Genomic DNA, 11,535 nt, shown 5'->3' on the forward strand with positions numbered 1-11,535 from the left:
TGTTCCCAAGGGCCCCCGCCGGCCGTGGGGCACAGAGCCCGCGGCCGCAGCTTTTGTAGGTTATGAGGGTACAAGGATTCACTTCAAGCCCGGGTTCTCGGTCGTTAAAACACGTGCAAAGCTGGATCAAGCCGTGCCTTGCATCCATTTTCTGCTCGATGGGCTGCCGGGTTGATTGATGGGTGTTACACCACCTCGCCGCCTCTTGCAGCATGCACTGCCTTGTGGGGCAGCAGGACCTCACCCCAAAAACCTGGGGAAACAAGGCTTGGAGGGTTTGGTGCTGGGTGCCCCAGGCCGGGCGTGACAGGACAGTCAAGATAAACAGCGAGCAAAGGTTTTCCCTGCTGAGGGTGGGTTTGGAGCCGAGCCTTGTACAGACACCCAGAAGTGGCTTTGGCCAGCAGCAGCCTGGCTTGTGTGACCTGGCCAAGCCCTGCTGGGATAAACTCGGCTCTGCTGGGCTCGGTTCTGCTGAGTTCAGCTCTGCTGTGACAGCGAGCATGGACCCATGTGTGGCTGAGAAGTGGACATGGCTCTTCTGGGTCATTCCTGTGGCTCCAGAGTCTTGAATTCCATGGAGAGGGGAAGGGGCCGGGGAAGGAGTCCTGTGAGGAAAGGCTGGGGGAGCTGGGAAGGGGCTCAGCCTGGAGAAAAGGAGCTCAGCAGGGACCTTGTGGCTCTGCACAGCTCCTGACAGGAGGGGACAGCCAGGGGGTCGGGCTCTGCTCCCAGGGAACAACATGAGATGAAACAGACTCAGGCTGTGCCAAGGGAGGTTTGAGTTGGATATCAGGAAAAATTTGGATATCAGGCATTAGCACAGAAAGTGAAACCACGACCCCTGAAAGTGTTCAAAAACTGTGTGAATGTGGCATTTGAGGATGTGGTTTAGTGGTGAACATGGCAGTGCTGGGTTAATGGTTGGGCTGGATGATCTTAGAGGTGTTTTCCAGCAGCCCAAATATTTCCATGATTCTGTGGGGGCCCATGCAGTGTCCCCAAAACGCCAGTGGTGTGGGCAAGGCCAGCCTCTCGCTGGGGTAGAAATGTGAATGATGGAACTGTGTCATCTGGGCACTGGACCAACTCAATCTGCCTGCACACCCTTCTCCTCTGGTTCCACCCATCTCCTGGGCACCCTGGGCTGATACAAGGCTCCAGCGATGGCTCCTGGCTGACAAAGATTTGGGCTGCTGAGAGGTCAGGAGTTCTTTCCCCCACCATGTTCTCACTGGGGACAGAGGGCCCTGCACTTCTTCTGGCCACTTTTGGGGTGTTGTACCTGCGAGCTGCCACCCTCAGCACCCCACCAGGCTGTCCCTGAGCTGTGCTGCTGGCGGTGGCCCTGAGGTCCCCAGCAGTGTGTCCCTGTGCTGTGAGGCAGAGATAAGAGCTCTGCCAGGTGGGCTCAGCACACACCCAGGCTGCTTGCTGACACTGGAAACATGCTTTCTGTTAATTATACCTGGGATAATTACAGTTATGCCGGTGTAATGAGAGGGGGAGGGAAGGAGTCCTGCTGGGCATGAAATGTGAGTGGTTCAAACCCTCATTTGCCAGTGAATTTTGCCGGATTTAGGGAGAAGTCCTGCGGCTGTGAGGCTGAGGGGGAGTTTGGGTCTCATCTCCAGCACTTCCATCGCTCCCACAGCCTCTCCTGCCTCCCACCGCCATCCTCTCTTCTGCCTCAGACCTTGCCCAAGCTCCCAGCTTGTTGCCATCCATGGAAAAGTCTCCCACTGGGAGAACATGCTGCTCCAAAAGCTTCAGAGCCAGAGTGAGAGGAACAGGCAGTGAAATAACTTCCACCTCCACAGGAAAAACCTTCTGGGGGTGGAAATGTCCTTCTGATCTTCCTCGCACCATTGGCCACCAAGAACTGCCTCAGCTGCCTGGCCCTGGCTGACCCCATGCCAGTCCTGACAGAAGATATCCTGGGATGCATCCTCATCTGCAAAGGGAAAAGGGACCTCCAAGGGGGTGACTGGTGTCCTCCCACCTCCGAATGACTCCCTAGAATGCCTTTCTCCCTCTTTGCTCCACAGAAGGGGCTTCAATCCACATTGCTCTTCACTGAACATCAAAATTCCACATCCCCACCCAATGGCCAAATCCAGACCCTCCTTCCCTGCTCTGCCCAGATGCTGTGCCCGGTGGCTCAATGCCCAACACCACAGAATCTTCTCTTTGAAGGAGTCTAGGAGCAAACAAACCCAGCTCTGCTGCAGTGATTCATCCTCCTGGGAGCAGAGCTTCCCACAGCTCCACAAGGGAGACACCTGCACAGGACAGGGGTTCACATGGGAGGAAAACAGGTTGGGGGGCTCCTAAAAGTGGTTTCAGTGCTGCCCCAGGGAGGCCTGGCTGGCCCCAGACTTGAGATATCCAATGCTTTTATTCAATGACAATTTAATGCCTGCAATTAATATCTAAATTGAAGGAAAGAGGATCTCCCTCTGTGTAGGGCATCAACATTTTCTTGGCCACCAGAAAAAAAAAAAATTAAAAATTCACCGACTGACTCAATTTTTCCCAAGCCAAGCCAAAAACTGCTGAGGTCTTTATGCAGAATATTTTCAAAGTGTGCTGGCTTGACCAAAAAATCCTTACAGAGCCAAGTGCATCATTTATTTGCATCACTGGGGCACTGTTTCGTCAAAGCCCGGCGCCTTGAGACACAAAACAATGACCAGCTCTGAGCTGGGCAGCTCCAGTGCTGCTCCTGAGCACATCCACTCCTCCACCAGCTGCTCCAGACCGCTGAAATCAGGGGCCTTCCCAGTGCCACCTTCATGGAAACCCTTCCTGAGCTGGACCTGTCAGCAGCAGCGGCCAGGGAAGGTCCCTGGGCTCTGCAGCAGCTCTGAGCCATCAGATAAACCCCTGCTTTCCACCGACACCTCTCCCCCACGGGCTTCTTTCCACGCTCGTGTTGAGACACCCAGAGCAGATGGGTTTTTTTCAGGAGTCCCAGCCAAGTGTCTAAAAGCGGCTGCTGAAATGTTGTGGTTATGGGAAGCTGCAGGGAGTTCTGGCTGCAGACCCACCTGGCAGCAGCAGGGTCTGAGAGTTTGGTGTTGGCTGCGGAGCTGCTTTTTCTTGTGAAAATACAGCCCCCAAAATTAAAGTTTTTAAGCAGCTCCCACCCACCAGCTGGGCTTAGGGCTGTGCTGAGCCGTGCATGGAGTCCCCAGTCCCCAGTGCAAAGACAAAGCTGCTCTGGGGGTTCCTGAGGCTGCTCAGATCCCACTGATTCCTCTCTGTGTTCAGGGCAGCTGCTGACAAAGCCACGTCCCATGGTGAGGGAAGAACCCAGGGGAATGGGCTTCCAGCACAGGAGGGGCATGGAGCCACTGGAGGGTCCAGGGGAGGACACCAGGATGGACAGAAGCATGGAGCAGCTCTGCTGGGAGGAAAGGCTGGGAGAGCTGGGGTTGTTCAGCCTGGAAGACAAGCATCTTCCATATTGTGACCAAATAGTGACAAATTGTCACCTTCCAGTGCCTGAAGGAGTAACAAGAAAAGTGGAGAGAGATTATTAATGAGGGTTTGGGGGGACAGGACACAGGGAATGGCTTCCACTGCCAGAGGGCAGGGCTGGATGGGATCTTGGGAATTGGGAATTGTCCCTGGCAGGGTGGGGAGGGGCTGGGCTGGAATTGCCAGAGCAGCTGTGGCTGCCCCTGGATCCCTGGCAGTGCCCAAGGCCAGGCTGGAGCACCTGGGACAGTGGGAGGTGTCCCTGCCCTGGCAGGGGGTTGCATTTAGATTTTAAGGTCCCTTCCTACACAAACCATTCCATGGTTCTGTGATCCCAGTGATGTCCTGTGCTGTCCCTCCTGCAGTTTGTCACAGCTCATGGAGCCACTGCAGGAGAAGACAGCCAGTGGCTGGCAGTGAGAAATGCCCTGGAGAAGTGGGGATAAACCCAGGATGGATATATGGGATCCATGAATCCAGGATAAAAGACATATGGGGCTTCTTTTCACTCTGTGGGGTCAAAAAGGTGTTTTCCCCAGAGCCCAGGCAGCAAGAAAGGTTTTGGTCAGGAAAATGCTTGGTAGACAAATGTTTTTTGGTTTTGGAAGGCACAGAGGGTCAAGGGTCACTGGAAAGGACCCCCGAGTGCCCCTCTGCACCCCTCTGCCACACTGAAAATGAGGATGGAGTTCAGAAACCTGCAGGAATGGCAGCCACACAAACGCCCGACAGAGCTCTAAACCAGGAAAAAGGAAATTCATGTTTGGTTTAAAAACCACCTGGGTTTTCCCCCTGATCCTTGCTGCTGAGACGTGTCACAGCCCTGCTCACATTCCCACCTTCCCAGCAGCCCTTTGAAGCAGCTGCCAAAGCCTGCAGGGATCGTGGGGAGAGAGAGCAGGAGCAGGGAGAGAGGCTGAAGGGTTAAAAGGCGAGAGGCTGGGTGCCAGGGCTGCTCCCAGCAGACAGGGGAGGGTTGAGCTGTGGGCACAGCTGGATGGAGCACAGACCTGGGAGCTGGTGGGATCTGAACATCCCTGTGCCCTCACAAAGCAGCTCCAGGCAGGAGGGTTCAGGTGGTGGCACTTTCACTCCTTGGGGGAGGTGGCTGTGGTGTCCCTGCTGCCCCGGTGGCTGAGATCCAGCTGGGAAGGAGCTGCAGATCCATGGCCTGGGGTTGAGATCCAGCTGGGAAGGAGCTGCAGATCCATGGCCTGGGGTTGAGATCCAGCTGGGAAGGAGCTGCAGATCCATGCCCTGGGGTTGAGATCCAGCTGGGAAGGAGCTGCAGATCCATGCCCTGGGGTTGAGATCCAGCTGGGAAGGAGCTGCAGATCCATGCCCTGGGGTTGAGATCCAGCTGGGAAGGAGCTGCAGATCCATGCCCTGGGGTTGAGATCCAGCTGGGAAGGAGCTGCAGGATCCATGGCCTGGGGCTGAGATCTAGCTGGGAAGGAGCTGCAGATCCATGGCCAGCACTTCCATGGCCTGGAGGAGCCTTGTCCCTGCTCAGGACACCTCACCTGCAGCACGTGTCCCTCCAAACACCCCAGGCCAGCCACAGCCAGGGCTGGCCCGTGTGTGGCCTCTCCAGGTCACCCTGATGCCCTAAGGAGCTGGAACAGAGGCTAGATGGAGTTAAGGGGAATAAAATGGATATGTATTGAAGTGCCTTCAAAGGCCACACCCCGGCAGTACCAGAGCCACAGTCGTGGCTCTGCCCAGGTGGCTCCAAGATGGAAGCAAAAGAGAGCTTGGTCAAAAGATCTCACATTTTTATAAGTTCTGGTTAATTTGCATGTTGGAGTTAATTGTCCCATTCCAGCTGCAGCCCATGCAGTCCCATCCTGTTTGTTTTTCTCTCTGCAGCCCACGGTGTTTGTGCTCTTGGGCCTGAGATCTGGATCATTTGTCCTTGGTGCCCAGCTAGAGAAGGAATTGTTTTGTCCCCCTGCTCTGTGCAGAGGGCTCACCATCCCATAATATGAAGCCCAGACACACACACTAAAGCAGCACAGAATCTGAAAAAATAAACAAAACAAAACAAAACTAAAACCTGAGGCATCAACCCCAAAATCCCAGCTGGATCCTCCCACCTGCACACCTGCTCTGTGGGCACCAGGAGGGGTGGCTGGCACACAGGGGCTGCCCCGTGGGTGAGGGATGCAGATGCTGCTCAGGGTCATTTCCCACCCAAGGTGCCACCTTGTCCCCAAATGCTGCCATAGCTGGAGTGACAGCAGCTCCTCAGAGGGGCTGGTGAGACTCCCCTCTTTGGGAATCATCCCCCACCCCATTCCTTGTCCCAGATTCTGTCATTAACGCTCTGAAGCAGGAGGCTGATTAAGGTTTCCAGCTCGTTTGTTATCATTAAGGACATGGAGGCTGGGTTTTCTCAACAGGCAATTACGTGACTCAGCCCTTTGGAAGCCTCCTGCCCTCCTGTCCGCATGACTTCTCCTCACAGCCCCACGGCCTGATTGCATTTCTGGGGAGTGATTTCCCTCTGCCAGCTCCCTGCTTCTCATTTGCATTGCATCAGCCCTTCCTTGGAAAACTGGAGGAGGGATGCTCTGACTTCCTCCTGCTGCTCTGACAGGATCATGGAATCCTGGAATGGGTTGGGTTGGGTTGGAAGGGACCTCAAAGCCCGTCCAGTCCCATGGCAGGGGCACCTCCCACTGCCCCAGCTGCTCCCAGCCCCATCCAGCCTGGCCTTGGGCACTGCCAGGGATCCAGGGGCAGCCTCAGCTGCTCTGGGAACCTGTCCCAGGGCCTTCCCAACCTCCCGGGGAAGAATTTCCTCCTAATATCTAATCCCAATCTCTTTCAGTTTAAAACCATTCCCCTTTGTTCTCCCCATCTCTCTCTCTTTGCAAAAAGTCACTCTTCCTCTTTTTCATCAACACCTCCAGAGCCAAGCTGGGCTGGAGCACAGCACTGAGACCAGGGGACCCTCCCCCTGCAGCCAGAGCTGTTTATTGGAATTTCTGTCTGTGTTGGACAATAGTTACCATTACTGGAGCAGACTCACAGAGCAGCAAAGCTCACACAGGAGCCAGGGGTGAGCGGGGACTCACGAGGGGGCTGGCACTGCCCAGGCTGCCCAGGGAATGGGCACGGCCCCGAGGCTGCCAGAGCTGCAGGGATGCCCAGGGTGGGGTTGGTGGGGGGTCTGGGCAGGGGCAGGGGTTGGACAGGATGATCCCTGGGGGTCCCTTCATCTCAGGATATTGTGAGAATCTCTAATTTTACAATATTGGTCTGGCAGCTGGGTTTTTCTAGTCCTCAACCCCACTCTTTGCTTCCAGCTCCCCAGACCTTATTTATTGTTGTTCAATTTCTCCAAATTGCTCTGGTCCTTGTCACTCTGGAGAAGGTGACAAGGAGCTGGTGCTGCTGGGGTGGCCCTGGGGCCCTCCCCAGGGCACAGCTATCTGCTCCCTGCACCTTCCAGACATTTCCTGTTGTGTTCCCAGCTAAGAGAAATCAACAGCCTCAAAACTGTCATGGTTCTAAGGCCACCACCCTGCCAGCTGCACACTCCTGGGCTCAAATTTAGGAAATAGCAGCGTTACATTTGCCTGTAACCTTAATTCTGCCCCCTCGGGCTGTGCACCCCTTAATTACAGGCTCACAAATGAGGGGTTTTTGCATGACACCCCCGGCCCAGGCAGGGCTGGCTCTGTCCCGGGGCAGAGAGGGACAAGGGGACCCCCCGTGTCCACTCCTGGCCAAGCTGGAAGGAGCCTGAAGGGCAGAAGTTTGGTGCTTGAAATGTTTCTGCTTTTCCTCTGCTGAGCAATTCTGCAGAAAGCCAGGAGGGTTTGCCGAGCAATGCAGGGTGAGGGGTGGAGGTTGAGCCTCTCTGCTCCCAAACCCAACCCCCCAGGGTCCCCCAGACCCCTCCCCAGCACTCCCGTGCTGCCCAGGGCTCCCTGGTGCCTCCTCCTGTCGGGGTCGGCTGTTGTCTCTGCCCCAGCACGGGAAAAGGTGGTTCTGGGCAGGCCGCGCTTTGAAGAAGGAGTCTGGACTCTTGCTTTTGGTCTTCAGTTGAGTTTATTGTTCCTTATCTACAAAGTTTTTCTGTCTGTCCAGCCGAGGTCTGATCAGCAAGACAGCCAAGGGCACTCTCTCCCGCCCACGGGGCAGTTGTCTCTTTTATAGTAAAAACTACGTATAAGATATTTACCTTTAATTTCCAATACTTTTCACCCTTGTTGGCAAGTGCACTTTCACTATGAACCGATCCACACGTGCCAACATCATCCTGAACATGGATGCCAAGGAGAAGAAAGAAGAAGGACAGGGCACGCCCAAATCCCTCCATCTTGGGACTCCCGACCCATGTACAGAATTCCAAACCCCCCTGTACAACATATAAAACCCCCCTGTACAGAGCATTATAATTCAAGTTTTATCAAGTGAATATCATCCCCTCACCACTCAGGCCTGAAATTCTCTCATTTCCTCACATTCAGGTGTCTTTGGCTTCCTGCCAGGGTCTCCGAGCCCCTGCCAGGGCTTTGAGACATCCAGGGCATCCAGAGAGATGCTCTGGGTTCCGACATCCTCCCTCTCCCCTGGCCCAGCGGCGCTGCTGCCACCCCTGTGCCACGGTCCTGCCACCCCAGTGCCACGCACACCCGGGCTTTGGGCACGGGCTGTGCCCTCGGGGCAGGCGGAGGCTGCTTCATTCCGCCTTTCCTTGCCCCCGGCTCCTACGGCTCTGCCTGGGGCTGCTGCTTCTCCCTGCTGCTGCTGCGGCACAGCCCGGGGCACATCCCGGGGCATAGCCCGGGGCACAGCCGGACCCCTCCTGTCACTCCTGGCCCGTTCCCGCGGAGCTCCAGAACCTCCCAGCCCCAAGGAGCCGCCCGGGGAGCAGCTGGAGCTCGATGGTTTTGCTGGAAAAATCTCCCGCTGGAAAGGAGAGAGAGATGCAACTCCCTGGGGCCGGGAATGATTAATCCCGACCCCATTTTGCCCTGCCCATCCCGCAGCTCCCTCATCTTCCTGAGCTCCCAGCCCCTCCCAGCTCCTGCTGGGAGCTCAGGTACCCCTGGCTCGGGAGCAAATGGCCTCGGTGTCATTTGGAGGCAGCAAATCCGTGCTGAGCAGGGCTGATCCATGCTCTGGAGCCGCCCTGCCCCTCCTGTGAGGCTGGAGAGAGGGAGAAGGGCAGGGAGCATCCCCTGAGAGGTGACCCCCGGGTGACGCTTTTGGGTGGTGGTGGCACCGTCTGGGGGTCCCACTTGGAGATCATTTTTACAATTTACAATTTCACAGTCAAGCAGGAGCCAAGCTTTGCTCACACAGAGGGACAGCAGATCACAGGGACCTCAGAGCCTGGCTGGGAGGGTTTGTTCAGCCAGTCCAGATGGGAATTTGCCTCGTTTTCCCTGTTCTTGCCCGGGCTGTAACCACAGGGATTTACTCCAGCCCACACTCAGGTCTTGCACTCATGCTGGCAAAGGTACATGAATCCTTCTGCCACTCCTGAGGCCTTCCCTTCCCTTCCCTTCCCTTCCCTTCCCTTCCCTTCCCTTCCCTTCCCTTCCCTTCCCTTCCCTTCCCTTCCCTTCCCTTCCCTTCCCTTCCCTTCCCTTCCCTTCCCTTCCCTTCCCTTCCCTTCCCTTCCCTTTCCGAGGTGTTGCCTCCCCATCCCCTCCACCTGCGACCCCCCCTGGCTGCTGTGGCAGGAGCAGGGCAGGGCATCAGGGGTGAGTGGGGTCTGCAGGGTGGGTTTGGGAATCCTGGAGGGGCCAGAGCTGCGACCAAAGCTCCCAGAGGAAGGGACAGCCCGGGGAATGGTGCAGGAGCACCGTGGAACTTCTCCTGCCATCGTGCCAGCGCCACCTCCCCCTGCTCCCAGCAGTGTCCCCTGCCCTGCCCATGGTGGCAGTGGGACCAAGTCCCTGCCAAACTCCACCCTCACTGCCCACCCCGTGCTCCAGCTGCCTCCACCCCGTGCTCAGCCCCTCCCCGAGGCTCTGGGGCTAAACCCGGCTGGTTTGGAGCTGGTTCTAGGGCAGGACCAGAGCAGGACCTTGCTGTGCTCCTGCAAGGGCATCCTGACTGCTCATCCTGGGGACTGGGGCCACATATTTATCTGTCTTTATCATCTTTATCTTATCATCTTTATTTCTAGACATGTATTTTCTATATATTTCTATTTATATTTATTTCATAAAATGTATTTTATATAGATATAGAGAAAGAGCAATAGAGATATATGGAGTGAAAAATTGTGCCTGTGCTGTGGCTGCACCACAGCCAGCAGAGAAAGCTCCAGATTCGTCACCAAGGCAGGTGTCACATCCATGCAGTGCCCATTCACATGTCACCTTCCAGCCGGGACCAGAGATGATGGGAGCCCTGAAAAGGGCATTTCTCTGGGGATGAAGGGCTGGGAGTTTGGGGACACCCCAGCCACGTCATGCCATGGTGATGTGGTTTTAGAAGTGTCCTTGGGATTGTCACATCTCCACCTGGCTGGGACCCCTGGAGAACCACCCCTGCTTGCTCAGGGACATTCACTCCACACCTCCTTGCTCAGGGATGTTCCCTCCATCCCTCCTTGCTCAGGGATGTTCACTCCATCCCTCCTTGCTCAGGGGTGTTCACTCCATCCCTCCTTGCTCAGAGATGTTCACTCCATCCCTCCTTGCTCAGGGATGTTCCCTCCATCCCTCCTTTCTCAGGGGTGTTCACTCCATCCCCGTTTGCTCAGGGATGTTCACTCCATCCCTCCTTGCTCAGGGGTGTTCCTCCATCCCTCCTTGCTCAGGGATGTTCCCTCCATCCCTCCTTTCTCAGGGGTGTTCACTCCATCCCCGTTTGCTCAGGAGCCAAAGCAGGAAGGATCAAACCCCGATCGTGCCCCCCCTTGCATGGATTCAGTTTAGTGAGAACACCTCAGTGCTCCGTTCCCCGGATCCCAGCACACCTAGGAGTGCCCAGCTGCCTCCCCACACCCCCGAGCCCCTGAAAAGCGGCTCTATGCCTTTGTTGGAGGCTCTGAAAGCGGCTTTTTTACTCCTGAACATCTGTGCCCTCGCCGGGCCCGGCGGCTGCGCGGGGGAAAATTCATCCTTTGTTGCTCCTCCGCCGTTTCTTTGCCGGGCTTGGGACGGAAGAAAATCAGCTCGTGTTTCTGCCTGCCCTTCCCGGGCACGGGGCTCCGCACCGGGGCCCCGGGCACCGCTCGGACTCGGTAGTGACAGCTGAGCCCCAGGGGAGGGGGACAGCGCTGGGAGGGGACAGGGAAGGGAAGGGAAGGGAAGGGAAGGGAAGGGGAAGGGAAGGGAAGGGAGAAGGGAAGGGAAGGGAAGGGAGGAAGGGAAGGAAGGGAAGGGAAGGGAAGGGAAGGGAAGGGAAGGGAAGGGAAGGAAGGGAAGGGAAAGGAAGGGAAGGGAAGGGAAGGGAAGGGAAGGGAAGGGAAGGGAAGGGAAGGGAAGGGAAGGGAAGGAAGGGAAGGGAAGGGAAGGGAAGGGAAGGGAAGGGAAGGGAAGGGAAGGGGCTGTGTTGTAGGGACAGGGGTTTGGGGAGGGGACAGAAGTATGGAGAGGGCACAGGGGCTGTGGGGAGGGGAGAGGGACTGTGTGAGGGGACACAGGTTTGGGGAGGGGGACAGGCCTGAGGAGGGAACAGGGGTTTGTGAGGGGACAGGGGCTGGAGGAAGGGGACCGTGTCTGTGTGAGGGGACAAGGGTTTGGAGACGGGACAGAGGTTTGGAGAGGGGACAGGGACTGTAGAAATGGGACAGGGACTGTGGGGAAGGGACGGGGACTGTGGGAATGGGACCTGGGCTGTGCGGAGGGTCCGGCTGGGGGACCAGGGTGAGAGGGGTTCAGAGCGACCCCCCCCCAGACTCTCCCCCGTGTCTGGGAGTGTCAATGCAATCCCCCACACTCACTGGATTTCAAATCTGGGGTGCCCCGATGGTTTTTTTGGGACACTGCACCCGGCTCCAGGCTCGGCTGGGGGCGGGGTGGGGACATCACATGGCACAGGTGACATTTGGGACAGCTTTGGCCCCGTCCCAAGAAT

This window comes from Passer domesticus, chromosome 24, assembly GCF_036417665.1.
Source record: "Passer domesticus isolate bPasDom1 chromosome 24, bPasDom1.hap1, whole genome shotgun sequence".
NCBI classification, from domain to species: domain Eukaryota; kingdom Metazoa; phylum Chordata; class Aves; order Passeriformes; family Passeridae; genus Passer; species Passer domesticus.